The sequence below is a fragment of the Mauremys reevesii genome, linkage group 4, assembly GCF_016161935.1.
Source record: "Mauremys reevesii isolate NIE-2019 linkage group 4, ASM1616193v1, whole genome shotgun sequence".
Lineage (NCBI taxonomy): Eukaryota > Metazoa > Chordata > Testudines > Geoemydidae > Mauremys > Mauremys reevesii.
The window spans coordinates 111,453,974-111,468,822 of NC_052626.1; the positions used below are offsets into that span (position 1 = coordinate 111,453,974).

The 14,849-nt window shown below is 46.2% G+C and overlaps 1 protein-coding gene across 4 annotated transcripts in view; it reads left to right on the plus strand.

Annotated features, from left to right (window-relative positions):
• SLC25A22 (solute carrier family 25 member 22) overlaps window positions 1–14,849 on the plus strand; it is a 118,618-nt gene that overhangs the window by 90,078 nt on the left and 13,691 nt on the right. For 3 of the 4 annotated variants that reach the window (XR_005597349.1, XR_005597350.1, XR_005597351.1), the window contains exon 11: window positions 1,089–2,029. The exons of the other annotated variant lie outside the window; for it this stretch is intronic. The gene's annotated coding sequence lies outside the window, so the exon portion shown is untranslated. Of the gene's footprint in view, window positions 1–1,088; window positions 2,030–14,849 lie in introns of those variants that run through there. 4 annotated transcript variants of the gene reach the window in all.

Genomic DNA, 14,849 nt, shown 5'->3' on the forward strand with positions numbered 1-14,849 from the left:
CAGTCTGTTTAGTGTCAGCCAGTGGCTGCTCTAGACTTGCAATTCTGGAAGGGAAGCAGGGAGTCCTGAGACTATCATTTAAAGGCACAACTGCATCACAGCCTTTTCTGGAGACTAACATCAGTGGGTCTTAATTTCTTCAGAGAAGAAATTTGTTCCCATACTATTCTGGCCCTGTCATACTCTTCATTCCTGGATCCTACAAACACTGGAAAATGCCCATAGATGAAGGTACAGTTGAAGAAAACCACTGCCACACAAAAGCCAGTGGTTTGCATGTGTCCGTTTGTGTGTGGTCACCCTCCCTGAAAAGTGCTAGACATCCCACTGTTGCTTCAGACAGTTTGGGAGGCAAGGGGTGGTCTGAGCATTGGCCCAAGAGCCAGGAATTTATAAACTCTAATATCAGCTCTGACACTTCCTTCCCTCTGTGATCTTGGTCAGGTCACTTAAACTTGCTGCCTCCCCTTTTTTTCCTTTGGTAAAATAGATCATTTCTCCTACCTCACAGGGTGTTGAGACTGAATTAGCACTTGTAGGCAGCACTTTCCAAACAGAAGCTGTGTTGCTGTTCCTAGACTAGACTGAGAAGAGGCAGACTTGGGATTTGCTATAGTGGAGCGATCCATAAAAAGCTGAAAAAAAATGACCGTTCTTGACAGAGGCGTCATCCAAAGCTGGTTGCAGTCCCTGGAAAGACTCCCACCAACTACAATGGGCTTTGGATCAAACCCGTGTGGGAGAAAGGAAGGGATATTTTCTTTGCTGAAATAAAGTAATGACATGAGCAAATCCAAGGACAGGATGTGCGAGACAAGCATGCCTTTGGTTAGATGCTCTTCCTTTGGCCCTGCTTGTGCCTGGAAGGCTCTCCTATCCCGTGCAGCGATCCAGGCACATGTCACACATCCACTTCGTGCACAGTAGATGTGCCCAATGAACAGGAGGTGAGGGTATGTGTGAGGGTAGAATTGTCCAGCTGTGTGCGGGTACAATCTGCATGCACCCTTTGTGTATATGTCAGGGTTTGCACAGCTCTGCACTGTTGTATTTAGTGTGTGTGTGATGTCTTCTCTTTTTGTTCTAAGACGTTTTCCCCCGCACCTTGGAAGGGAAAGCTGAACACGTGACCCTTCCAAAGCCCACTGAAGTCGATGAGAGTCCTTCCATTGTCTTGACTGGGCACTGGACAGCGCCAAGGGGACCAGCATCATAAAATCCCCCTATGTTTGCATCACCCGTCTTTTCTCCCCAAATGTGGCCCACTGTGTGGCGTTGCAGTGATGAAGTGAACGATCCCTGCTGTAGAGTGCATTGTTGGTGTCTGGTTTGGTGTCCAAGGTTCTATCTGCTGCTCCTGAGGCATTAAGGGAGCCAAGCTATGAAATTGGGCTTCTTTGTTGTTACCCAATTTGCTAATATTTGCTGTTTTATGTGAGGTTCTTGTCAAGTTTGGCATTCCCAATGCTGGCATGATTCCGTGCTGTTCTGAGTGCACCCTGGGACCTTCTACTAATGAAGAGCTCGTCTTTTCATTTCCAGTTCTTCTTATTTTCTTGGTGTAGTTCTTGAGCAGTAGCTAATCAGGAACATGGAAAAAACCAATAGATCCCCATATAACCTATCCCATTCAGCAACACTAATCTTGGTTAAGAGTGTTTTGACTGATTGGACTATTTTCTGTGTAGATTTATTATTTATTTCTTGGTGTTAAAAGGGGGAGACCCACATTCCATCATTTAAAAACCATCTGGTTCAGTTCCATGTTCCGCGTAGTAATGTTTGACCATTCCATGTGTGTTTTAAACTTTTGCTGTTCTCTTCAATGCGTACAGTCCTCGACTTCTGGTGTTTTTTCAATAACACCATATAACATTGTATCCTGTTACTGTAGGATCCTGGGCCATACCTGTACTGTTTAAAAACTGCTGCTTTAAGGGGGAGAATTTTTTTTCCTATTTGAAGAGTTTTTAAAAATATTGTAATTTTTTGTGTGTATTGTCTTGTAAAATAAATATTCTAAATATAACTGGATTCCCTCTGTTGCTTGGGGGGGGATGTGCGATCTGTCTGCTTATCTGGCCCTGTTGCCATAGTATCTGAGTGCTTCTGGTTGATGATCAACTTTGAGACACACCTGTGAGGTAGGAAAGTATATTCTCATTTAACAGATGGGGAAGTGAGGCATGGGGGTGTTTGTGGTAGAGCCAGGAGCTGAGCCCAGATCTCCTGAGTCCCAGCTCAGTACCCCATTTGCTAGCCCATCTTTCCCATCCCTATTGGTGCTGGCCTATGATTAGGTGTTTCTATTTCTTTTTCTGCTGGTTCTTTTGTTATGGGGGGTTGCATCTGAGTGCCCAGGAAAGCCAACCGAGGGATATAGAAGTAGGGATTTGAACAACTGTAGCTAATAGAAATATTCAGGACATACCTGCTGTGCTATGAGTGTGGTGTGTCTGTCTAGCTCATTATAGAGGTTTGACCATATCACAATCACTCCACGGGTAAGCATGATCTACTTAATTAATGCTAGGGAGGAGACTAGGTGGAGAGACGGTGCTGTCTAGTGGACAGGACACAGGCCTAGGAGTTAGGAGACTCTGGTTCTGTTGTTGCTTCTGCCATTGATCTAGTGTGTGACCCTGGGCAAAGTATATCTGTGCCTCTGTTTCCCCCTCAAACCTCTTGCCAGTCTTGTCTACATGGATTGTAAACTCATCAGGGCAGAGGCTGTCTCTCACTGTGCACAGCACCTTGCACAATGGGCCCTGACCTCAGCTGGGGCCTCTCTGTACTACCTTAATATTACTAATAAAAGGGGATGTTGTTGATCACTGGCCAAATTCTGGTCTGTTACACTGGTGTAAATTGAGAATAGCTTCATTTGAAAAAAGAAAAGTGGGACTGTAACTGGGATCAGAAGCTGAACCCAAAAATGAGGTGCATGAGCCTGGCTTGTGAAGGCCCGGTAGTGCACTATTAGGAGGTGTTTTGGGTGAAGAATCAGATGTGTATGGGAGGGAAGTCATGCTAAAGGGGAAAGGAGGCAGGACGGGGAAAGCAGGGAGTCTTTGCAGATCCGTGATTGAAGAGGATTAGCCTAGCTGCCTAGAGATGACATACTGGTAGTAGTAATAATACCACCACACTGGCATAGCAGGAGGCAGTGCAGTTTGTGACAAGTGCATTTCCAAACCTGTGCAGGGATCGTGACATAGCATGGCCCTGCACTCAGCTTGCCGCCTGGTGGCACTATAGTCCTGCACCTTCAAGAGAACTAAAAATCCACTAGAAAAAATGACATCTCGCTTTTCACCCTGGCTATGAAGTTACTCTAACACATTGTGTGTGGAGCAGGGCAAGCCATGAACGCATGTGACGTGGTTCCTTACGAGATTGTACTGCGTGAAACAAGATGTGTGCCGCTTCTATGGAAACGTGACTGTAAAAGTGGTTGGACCATGTCCCAGACAGGGCCAGCTCCAGCTTTCTTGCTGCCCCAAGCGGCAGGGGAAAAAAAAAAAGAAAAACCCAAGTCGTCCCGCCGAAGAGCTGCTGCCGAAGAAAGAAGAGGACAGAAGGACCCGCTGCCAAATTTCTGCCGAAGACCGAAGCGGAGCAGTACCCGCCATTGAATTGCTGCCGCAAAAAGAAGCGTGACGCCCTAATAACAAACATGCCGCCCCTTTCTATTGGCCGTCCCAGGCACCTGCTTCCTTCACTGGTGCCTGGAGCCGGCCCTGGTCCCAGAGCTACAGCTCTGCCCTCTCCCTATGGGAGACTCCCTAGCCATCACCTTGCCTCCCTTCCTCTCCTTGACAGTGGGGCTGTGACATAGTACCAGTGTAAAATCAGAGGAAAATCCTCCTCTTAATTTTTAGGCAGTGAGCTTTCTCGTATTTACCCTAGTGGAAATCAGGAGTAGCTCCCAGAAGTCAGTGGAGGTACAGGCACGAGACCAGAGTCAGATCTCTCTCCCTCCTCTGTGATGACCTCTGCAGCTCTCTCCTAAAGCAGCAAAGCCACCTGGTACATTCTGACAAAAATGCCCTGTTTCTGGCCATTGTCTGTGTGGCTGCCATCTTCTGGCCAGCTGCAGAATAGCAGGTTTGCAATCCTAGCCCCTTTGCAGATGGTAAGGATTTCAGGCTTCTCTAGCTGGGGAAGTGGCATAACTATACCAGTCTAATAATACAGCTGTAAATATACCGGTATAACACCTCGTGTGGTACACTAGTATAACTATACCCCATTAATTAGACCGCTACAACAAACAGCTAAATTGCCCCCTGTAGATGACCCTTTCTATTCAGCCCATCCTTGTGACAGCTGGGCACATGTTACAGAAACATCAAGCAAATTCCTGTCCACGGTTGGTAGGAGTCACTCCTCCCAATGGCTGAGGCTCCAGAAGCACCTCTCATTAAGAAAAAGCTACAGTGAGCTAAGGATGTCAATGGTCAAATTCCCATGATCTTCAGTGGAGCGGGATTAAGCTCCACCCAGCCTCATTTGGCTCATAACAATTTCCCAAGGTGCTAAAGGTTTTAAAAACAGCCTTCCACTGTATGAGTTTGCCTGGAAAATCAGCTCTGTGCAAGCCACTGTGGGAACACTGTAGTGCATTGTGTTCTCTCTAACAGCCCCATCTATATGGCTGTTGTCCCTTCTAACGTGGTCAAGGCAGGGCTGCTCTCCCCTCCCCGTCCCCCAAATGACCATGTCAAAACTCAGTTTCCCAGTTAGCAGCAGCAGGAGCCCTATGCAGCCAGGAGGCAGGTACTTTTACAGATTGATCAGCAGTAGCGCGTGGGGAGGGAGTCACCATTCCACAGGACCCCAGCCTCTTAGCGGCCCCCCTCCACCCTGGCTTCTGACCAACCATCTGAGATTTTGTACCTCATTCTGCTGTGAATGTAGATTTCATAGGCCATAATTGATACATTTTAAGCTCATGGGGAGCACTGATTTCGCCTGGCCCCTGCTCGATCTGAATCAGTACTCCTGGGCTCCACCATGCTTTGCTATTTTTCGCTTCGCATTAGCAAGGCGTGACCCACTTATGGCTACTCTCAGAACAGCAGGAAATGGATCTAATTTATAGAGGCTCTTCCATGCTTCACAGTACAAAGAGGGATTTTCTAAATGCAAATGGTGCAAACACAGTTCAAGCTATTCTCCCTCTAGTGTTCAGCACTCGATCTTCCTCTTTGTTAGATTTATCAATAACAATATTTATAACAAACTCCAAAACAGAGTAAGAAAACTGCAAGGCAGATGAACATGCTCACTAGATTCTATAGGTATCTCCTATGAAAGGGCGAGAGAGAATGAATCCTGGGCACTAAACACCATAGAGCTACGCACATGCAGGCCAACGAGGGGTCATTGATGGGCCTGACTGATTCTCATATATGCTAAGGTTCCTTTATGCTGCAAAGGAGCCTGAAAGGGGATAGAAATGCGCCCCTGTTGATACATCCCAGCTGATGTAGAGCTGGTATAAGTGCTCTATACTGGGACCAGAACTAGTCAAGAGTCATGGCCAGAGTGCACTGCACTACAGCTAATCTCTGCTTCCTGCATGCCAGGGCTGGGGCTGCTCTGACTTACCCAGGGAGCCAGGCAGGCGCTAGAATACAGTGGGTACAAAGATGGCTTAAATGTAGCTTCATCCATCTCTCCACTCCTGTGCGTGGCCCAAGTGTAGGAATGGAGTATGGGAATCCAGCACGATACAGCGTAGATTCAGCAAACACATTCTCCTCAGTGAGGGCTGGGGTTCCACTTTCAAGCCATTGATGTTTTATATGTTTCTAGTAGATTTCATTTATGTGGATTTGTATGGTCAGTAAAATATACTGCAGGAGGTGATGCTTTATATTGAAGTCAATGGAGCAATGCTGCTTTAGCATTACCGAACTGAGGATCTGGTTCACCTCGTTCACTCTTTGTGCGCCATCTCGTGACACTTTTCCTTGTTCTGCTACTCAGCTGCCCTGTATAAGAGGAGAAAATAGCATGAACTTAAAAATAAAGTTTGAAATAGTCTCAGTTGCCCCTGGAGCTGCCGGAAACCATGCGGCGTTAACGTAAGACTTTAAAGTGATGGTTCTGTTTTATGACTGTTGATTTGAATGGTGTTTATGCATGGGATGAGTTTTGTCCATTTTGAGGGTGAGCACTTTGGAAAAAGAAGGAAATGTTCCCCTATGCTTCTCTGAGATGGCAGGCACTATTCCTGCCGGAGTTCCCCTATTGGCTGAGAAAGGGTGACAGCAGTGAACAAGGAAGCCAAATAGAACCAGTAAGCAGCAGTTTCCATTTCCCAGCTGCTGGGAGGGGCCAGTTCTGTGCATTATTTGGTTGGAATACAGCAAGGCCCACATTTTCCAGTTGGGCTGCCTGTAGTTAATTGACTAAATCTGTATGTACGTGTCTCACACGGTGAGCTGACAGTCCAATATGATGAGCACTTGTGGTTCCCATTGAAATGTTGGCCCAGCTCGTTACGACTCCCACTGTGCTCCATGCCATCACATCACAGCAGGAATCCCATGCTCACAGTTTTATGCTTATTTAAAGCAAACAACCACAGTGTCCCCGCCAGGGCCCCGGGAGCTTTTTTAAATTAACAGACTGAGAATCAATTGTCAGGGTAAAGAACTAGCAGCCCGACTGAATCCAGTGGGCCTGGCTGGAGGTCTAGGAAATGGCTGGCAAAATGCTCAGCAGAGCGTCTTGGGGAAAACCTGGAATTGGTTTGTTCGGGACTTTCTCTGCTTTTGTCAGGAAGGTGGGGGCGGGCTCTACCCTTCAAAACGTGTATTGCTGCACGTGGGTCAGGCTCTTTGGGTGAAGGGGATGAGAGTGAGTGAGCAGGATAAAGGATCTGGACACAGAATAAATCCAGCATAAAGAGTGCACAGCAATCCCATGTGATTTCTTCTTCCTTCCACGGAGTAAACAAAAACATATGCACCTGCATAGACGTGCAGTGCGGGGTTACTCGCACACACATTTGGTGAGCTTTGATCCATCCTTCCTTAACAAATGGATTTCTACCCACACAGCCATCCCCTTAGCAATCTTTCTTCCCTTGATACTCCCTCCCTCCACACACTGTCCCTTAGGAATCCAGTTTTATATGACAATCCATATTGCAATGCATCCCCTGCCCCCAGCATGCATATATGCTTGGGAATCCATTTCTTTGGTGCGGGGGATCCAGCTTTGATGATCTGGATTAAAACCCTCTCTTTCCCCTTCTCTCTCACACACAGTCACCATGAGGGGTCTTGTTTTATTGAGCAATAGAGAATAACACTCCCCACGTACCCTCCACCACCACCCTTCACCACGAGGAATCCAGTTTGCTGCAAGCATGCTCGGGATTCCAAACAGAGAGAGACAATGCAGCAGCTGCTGCTCCTCATGGCAGGCAGGAGTTCAGCGCTGTGCTGTGGGGAGAGCCCCTAGCCACAGAGCCAGTCCTGGCTGTGAGCAATCCGCTGGTCTGGGAGAGAAAAGGATTCCTGGGGCAGTGACCCAGATTCCACATTTCTGGGGGAGTAATAAGGACCCAGGAGACTGAGATGACCCACTCTTAATCTCCCCATTTTCCCCCTCTTGGCCAGTCCTCAGCATCTCTTCTTCCTCCAGCATCCTGGCCCCTCTCTTCTGATTGGTCCGCCCACTCTCCCTCCCATCTCATCTCCTCAGCTTCATGCAGACTGCAACGATGCATTGTGGGAAACTCCCAAGTTGCTTTTTTTTTTCCCCCTCTTCCGTCCTCCCTCCCTCCCTCCTCTCTGCAGAACATCCAGCTTTCAAGGTGTGACTTGTACGAACAACAGTCTGGGGAGAGAAGGTAGGGGCTGCTGCTTTTCTTACCTACCCTTCCATACATGCCAGACCCAAGGAGGGAGAGAAGAGCACACAGGCCTGAGTCTGTGGAAGGCAGTGTGTGTGTGAGGGGGGGGGAGATAGTGCTTGCATGCAGGTGAATATATAAAGAGAGATCTGGATCTGCCTGTTAAAGGTGTGTGTGCTCATTTCTGCAGCTCTCTGTGTGAGGGAGGTCATGGGACTGCCATGCCAAATGTGTTTGGACTGCCAGTAATTGTCTCTATTGATGCATTTGTCTCTACCCACACAGGCAGGGCAGTCTGGCCAAAACAACAGTGAAATGCAGAGGAGAGCTCTCTTTGAATGCCTTCCGTTCCCAACCCCGCTCTCCTATGTCATGCTTTGCTCCCTGAAGGTCAGATAGCGAAGGGAGATAGTCACACAAGTGTGAGCGCTGCATGTGCCTAAAATCCAGATGGACAAACTGAATGGCTCTGTGTCACTTGATTTTCTTCGCTTGCTTGGTTTGCAGGAGGTACCACTATTGCATAATTATTGCTGTGGATGCTCCCGAGAATTTCCGCTGTGATTTCTGGGGTGGGGGAACGTTTAGCATTTGTCCTAAAACCAGATTAGAAAGGGAGAGCGGCAGCAGCATGCTGAAAATACAGACCTGGGTTTAACGAAATAAAAACACAGATGGCTAGATTAGGAAATCCATTTCTTTTTTAAACTGTACATCAGCTAAAATCTCTTCAATAGGGGGGAAAAAAAGGAAATGGGGCCTTTTAAAAACCAATTGCCAGCCTTTGTTTTGGATTCTAGCTGTACATTTTTTTTTGTCTTGAATGGATTATCTTGTTCATTCTCATTTGCATTCTGCATTGACGGTTTCATTTCTCTGTTTAATTAGTCATTAATCCTGCAGGTAGGATGCTAAACAAACAAATACACTTTGAAATTCCCATCAACCCAATTAGTTGCTATTGACATTTTGGGGGAAAAAAATCGTTTGGATCCCCCCCCACCCCGCCCCGTTGTGCTAGAAACAGCTATGTGTCAGAGTCTGCCAAAGAAAAGGAGATGGACTACAGATGCTAGCTACAATATAGCTTCCTTTAAGCTGTCGTAGCAGGTTATAACAAATGAGGAGGACGTAGCAAGGACACAGACAAAGTTGGAATCACCTAGCCTGTTGGCTGCAAAGAGGCACCGATATATTGATCATTGTAGGGAAATGTCACTCCCTTTAAAGACATATTATTCTTACCATCTGATTCCTAATGTACAGTTTCTGGAGTGTTTTAGGAGAGAGGTTTCTATCTATTCAGATGCTTTTGCTTCCTCTTTTTGTCTGTGTATCCTCACAATAGAAGTGTGAAAATGCCTGTTGATTTGGTCTCTTTGCTCCTAATTAAGCTGTGTGTGCATATCCATGTGATCCTGATTCTGATGGAGCCCGGAGGTAGGTAGGGGACAGTTATTATCCATGAATCAATGCCATCCTGGGCAAACTTCTCCTGCATGGAGGTAGCAGGGGGCAAGAGCCTGGATCTGCCCATGGCATTTCCCTCTGAAGGAGGGGTTGGTGTAGGGATGGCATAAGGAGACAGAAGAGGGATTGAGATGACTCAGTCTGTTTGGTGCTCCTCACTATTCACCATCTAGAAGTTTGACCTTCATGGTTTTGACCTTCATTGTTTTCTTTTCTGGGTGAGGGGCATGGGCCAGGCTCCCAATACGATTAATCTTTTAACCGTGTTGCATGGTAGAGATGTGCCAAGGACAGTCCCATGCTCTCATAGACCTGCACATTCTTTGGGAGTCTTGTTCCTTTATTACCACGCACTCCTCTGGATGGCTGCCAGGGCCACAGTTCGGCTAGCGCTCTGTCACAATGGTATCTATTCTGTTTGGTCAAGCCTCTGCCTGGGAGTCGGGAAAATCATTGCAGCCAGGAGCGGGGATATTTTATAGACAAATGTTTATTGTGTGGGTTACAATTAACATACAGTGATGAGGCAATGGAGGCTGGTCACATGCTCTTCAGTAGATCCTTTATTGGCATTAGCACAGTGTCAGAGAGAGAGAGTGCAAATCTTTTGTTGCTTAGCTTGGTAAATCACAGGTGGGCATTGCCCCGGGGGATGTGTGCTCTTCTCAGCTACCAGTCCTAGCCTCAGTCTGAATCCGTATCCGCAGTGGATTCATTTATTTCAAATGTAGAGTGATGGATTTAGGCCTGTGTCTGTAATCCACAGAGTGTAAAATTTGGGATCTTGTTTTGTCCATTGAAAATCGCTCATCCAATCTTTTTGTCTGCCACAGCACAGCTAATAGGGGAATTGCTGATGACACAGATAGGACATTATATAGTCCAGAACTCAATTAAGGGAGAACAGAAGGGACTAGTTATTAGGAACATTAATAAGCTAAACAGAGCTGTCAGAGGCATTTTGTATTTATTATTATTATTTATTTTATTTTGCAGTGTCCGAGATTGTCCTTCCCCTTTGGTCTGTGATTCACTGTACTTGAGAGGGAGACGAGTCTGCTGATTCACAAGCAAGAAGCAGACTTGAGGGCTAGGAAGGGCTTCAGGAAGGGGGATAAAGTGTTGTCGATCCCCTGGAAATGACAGTTCGCCATTCAGGGCTGAGCACCCGGGAAGAATCTCATGAAATCAGTCAGTGAAGTAGCGCACAGGTGACGCTGCAAGCCTGACATGTAGATCATAATGCACAACAAAGGAACTGAATCCCATCCTTGCTGAGTTTTGCCACTGATCTCAAAGGGAGCAGGATCCCAATTTTTGGGACACCCACAAGGGCATGGGAACAATTCATATAGTGGGGGTGCTGAGAGCCATTGAACCCTGTAAACCACTTCAAGCCAGGGGGTGCACCAGCACCCCCAGTTCCAGCACCTATGGACACCCACCGTCTTGGCTTATGCACCAGAGACCTCCCAGAACTAGCAGGAGAGTTTACAGCTAGAGCTAAAGAGCCAGATACTGTAGCAGGGAGTTGTAACACATTCATATGCTCTGTGAACTGAATGCTGAGGGGGATGTGTAACACACACTGACTCTGGCTGGTAGGTTACAATTGCATCAGCACTGCAAACCCATTACTGAGCAGAAAATCTCGAGCGATTGCCCTCATCAGGCTCACGTACTATATGAGAGGCTGGTTCTTCCCTTCTGAAGCTGCCAAAGGAAACTACGAAGCAGTGAACATAGACACTGGTGAGCAGAAGTGAGCTTTTCCTGAAACTTTCTGAGCACCTAGCTTCCCACACTGAGGGAAACACTGAGCGGAGTTGGACACAACATGTTATGAGGCTAAAAACAGGAAAGGGGAATCATTGGCTATAAAGGAGACTTTGCAATTGACATTGACTTAATAGATCAAGGTTAAAAGAACATAAATGGCCTCTAATGTGCAATAGCAAAAGAAAGCTGATGGGATGACTCCTTAATGGGCTTTAAGACATTGGTGGCTTCTCCATCCTCCTCTGTCAATTATACCTTCCTGCAGATCTCCCAGAAATCAAGAGCACATCCTCAGAAACATACGCACTATTTTTCTTCAGGAGTGCAAGCCTCAGAGACTAGCGTCATCTGGCTGGCTCTGGGGAGTGCTGGGGAAATGCCGGATGTCACCAAGAAGTAAAGAGGGTATGTCTGTTAAATAGGCAGGAGCAATCACCGTGCATAATGAAGACTGCCAGGTAATAAGGTAACAGGCAAAGCTCTGGGGGATGAGAATACTGTCAGGATGTCGGGATGGCTCAATGGTCTAAGCCTCAGGTTTACATTACCCAGGCTGTGACCAGAGGTGCAAATTCTAGTAGAGACCATCAAGTTCCTCCAGTGTCCCAGGTAAATAAATGGAGATCCCTGAGAGTGAAGCCTTCAAGATGCGATGGTAAAAACAGAGGTTCAATCTCTGCCTTGACAATGAAGGTCTTCACTGCAGTTTTCATATCAGTCAGTGTGATCTGGTAAAGTTTCCTTCCCCTCCTCACCCATACTGCTGCGTAGCATGGTGGTAGGCTGGAGTGCAGTAGCTCTGGTGAAGGGATCCATGGGGTGTTAATATGCCACATTTCTGGGGTTGATATCCCCGTAGTAAATATTCTTGGTCATGTGCCTTTGACTGCCTCACCTGCACTCTGCCCATTAATCCATCTCCTCCAGGATTACTTCCAACATTCCAGATCCCTGCACTGTCCAAGACAGCCACCATTTTAAAACAAATCAACCTGGGCACCAGTTTCCGTCTTTCCTCCAAATTCTCAAAATATTACATTGCTTCAAGGCTCAGGATGAGCAATATTCAGTCCTGGTCCAGGGGCAGGTTTAAAGTCTAATATCTCATGACTCTGAAGGTCTAGAAACCAAAGATTTATCTCACTGGATAAAGGGAGATTTCCAGCTTTCCAAGGTGCAATGAAGACATTGATTCTATTTGTGAGAGGCCCCAGGATAGCAGATTTTAAAGTAATGACATTTTTAAGCATAGAAAACCTTTTGGGGGATTTTTACATCCACCTTGCACATTATATATCCACCCAAGGTATATGGCAGCAGTGAATTGGGTCACTTCTGTAGAATTTGGAAAGTGCTTAAGGATTTGCATGGTGCTATAGAAATCTAAAATATTGGGTTGGTTGAGGTTTTGTAATAGTAACTTTCTTTCCTACAAATGTGAAAAAAAAAAAAAAGTTGAGCTGAGGCTGCTTTTTGGCATAACTAGCCACATAGCAAATATACATTTCATGTCCTTGGGAGACCTGGTGGGATTATTTACTGCTGATATGATAGGAAATAGCCAGCTTGTGTTTCATGTTCCAGTCTCCCAAGTGGCAGAGTATTAAAACAGTGACACCCTGAGTCTTCACCTCCTCAAATTAGCAGAGCTAGACTAAGAGCTTCTTTATTGCTTCTTGCCACAAGGTTATAACAAGATGGTGGAAGTGGAATTCCGTTTTTCTATACACAAAGAACACCTAAACATGACAGTTGGAAGGAACTATATTTTAGAATTAACAAAACCACACACACACAAACACCAAACCAAGAAAAGAACAAAAGTCAAATCTCCATGAGAGCATAGTGTGTCCCTCTTCTGTACAGACTGTAGCCATTCTGAAAATAAAATGGCTGCTGTCTCAATTTACAGAGAGAGTGCTTGAAATTTAAAGCTGTAGTATGCATGAGAACATAAGAATGGCCATACTGGGTCAGACAACAGTCCATGTAGCCCAGTATCCTGTCTTCTGACAGTGGCCAATGCCAGATGCTTTAAAGGGAATAAACAAAACGGCAGTTATCAAGTGATCCATCCCCTGTCATCCAATCCTGGCATCCCAGTCAGAGGCTTAGGGACACCCAGAGCATGGGGTTGCATCCCTGACCATCTTGGCTAATAGCCATTGATGGACCTGTCCTCCATGGATTTATCTAGTTCTTTTATGAACCTGGTTATACTTTTGGTCTTCGCAATATGCCCTGGCAATGAGTTCCACAGGTTGACTGCATGTTGTGTGAAGGAGTACTTCCTTTTCTTTATTTTAAATGTGCTGCCTATTAATTTCATTGAGTGACCCTTGGGTCTTGTTTTATGTCAGGGGTTCTCAAATTGGTGGTTGGGATCCCTCAGGGGGTCGGGAGGTTATTACATGGGGGGTTGTGAGCTGTCACCCGCCATCCCAAACCCCACTTTTCCTCAAGCATTTATAATGGTGTTAAACACATTTTTATATATTTTTAATTTATAAGGGGGGTCCCACTCAGAGGTTTGCTATGTGAAAGGGGTCACCAGTGCAAAAGTTTGAGAACCCCTGTTTATGTGAATGGGTAAATAAAACTTCCCTATTCATTTTCTCCACACCAGTCATGATTTTATAGACCTCTGTCATATCCCCTCTTAGTCATCTCTTTTCCAAGCTGAACAGTCCCGACTCCCAGTCCTTTTAATCTCTCCTCATACGGAAGCTGTTCCAGACCCTTAATTATTTTTGTTGCCCTTCTCTGAACATTTTCCAATACCAATGTATCTTTTTGAGGTGGGTTGAACAGAACTGCATGCAGTATTCAGGGTGTGGGCATACCGTGGATTTATATTGTGGCATTATGATATTTACTTTCTTATTTATTCTTTCCTAATGGTTCCTAACATTGTTAGCTTTTTTGTTATACATTGAGCAGATGTTTTCAGAGACAATCTGCAGGAGCAGCACACAGCACACATCAGCGATGAGAGCTTGTATCTTTGAATGCCCATGCTGTAAAAGGCCAGCTACTTACAAGCTGGACTTGAACTAATGAGGGTGCTTACTGCACCTATGCTGTTCGAATGATCTCGGGTCTGCTCTCAATGGGCCTGCATTATGAAGTGGGTGGGAAAGCGTCTTGAAAGTGCTGCATCACCAGCATGAGTCTCCATAGACTTCCAGTGGACTGAAATTGAGCTGCTCAGAGATAACATGCTAGGAGTCGAGTTGGCTTGAAAGGTCTCCCCAGCTGCCAATCCATGGACTCTCAACAGTCATGTACACTACTCCTTGTGACGGGGGAAAATTCCCCTCAGAAATGGCTGCAGAAAGGAAAGTAACGGCCCAAGCCCTTTCCCTTCCCAGGGCCCTGCCTGAGGGCCAGGTATGGAAATCAGCCTGATGTGAGGGTAGGGCAAATAGCCTGCGCTGTCACTGAATATCCTCAGTGCATCAACCCAGGGTATAAAAGCATTGGTAACTCCCTGAGGCAGAGGGAATAAGAGGCAGAGATGGGAAAAGTCCCGCAGGAAGCCATCCTAGGAACCACTAAGCTCTGGCAGGAAGTAAAAATGCTCATTGTTATCATAGTTAACAACACAGGCACCTCAGGAAGGAAGACAGTAAGTTTGAATGTGGTGTGTTTACTGTACTAGGAGCAGGGTAGGAACTCCACCTCCTCCCAGGCAGCCGGGATTATTAATTCAGAACACTTAAGGAAA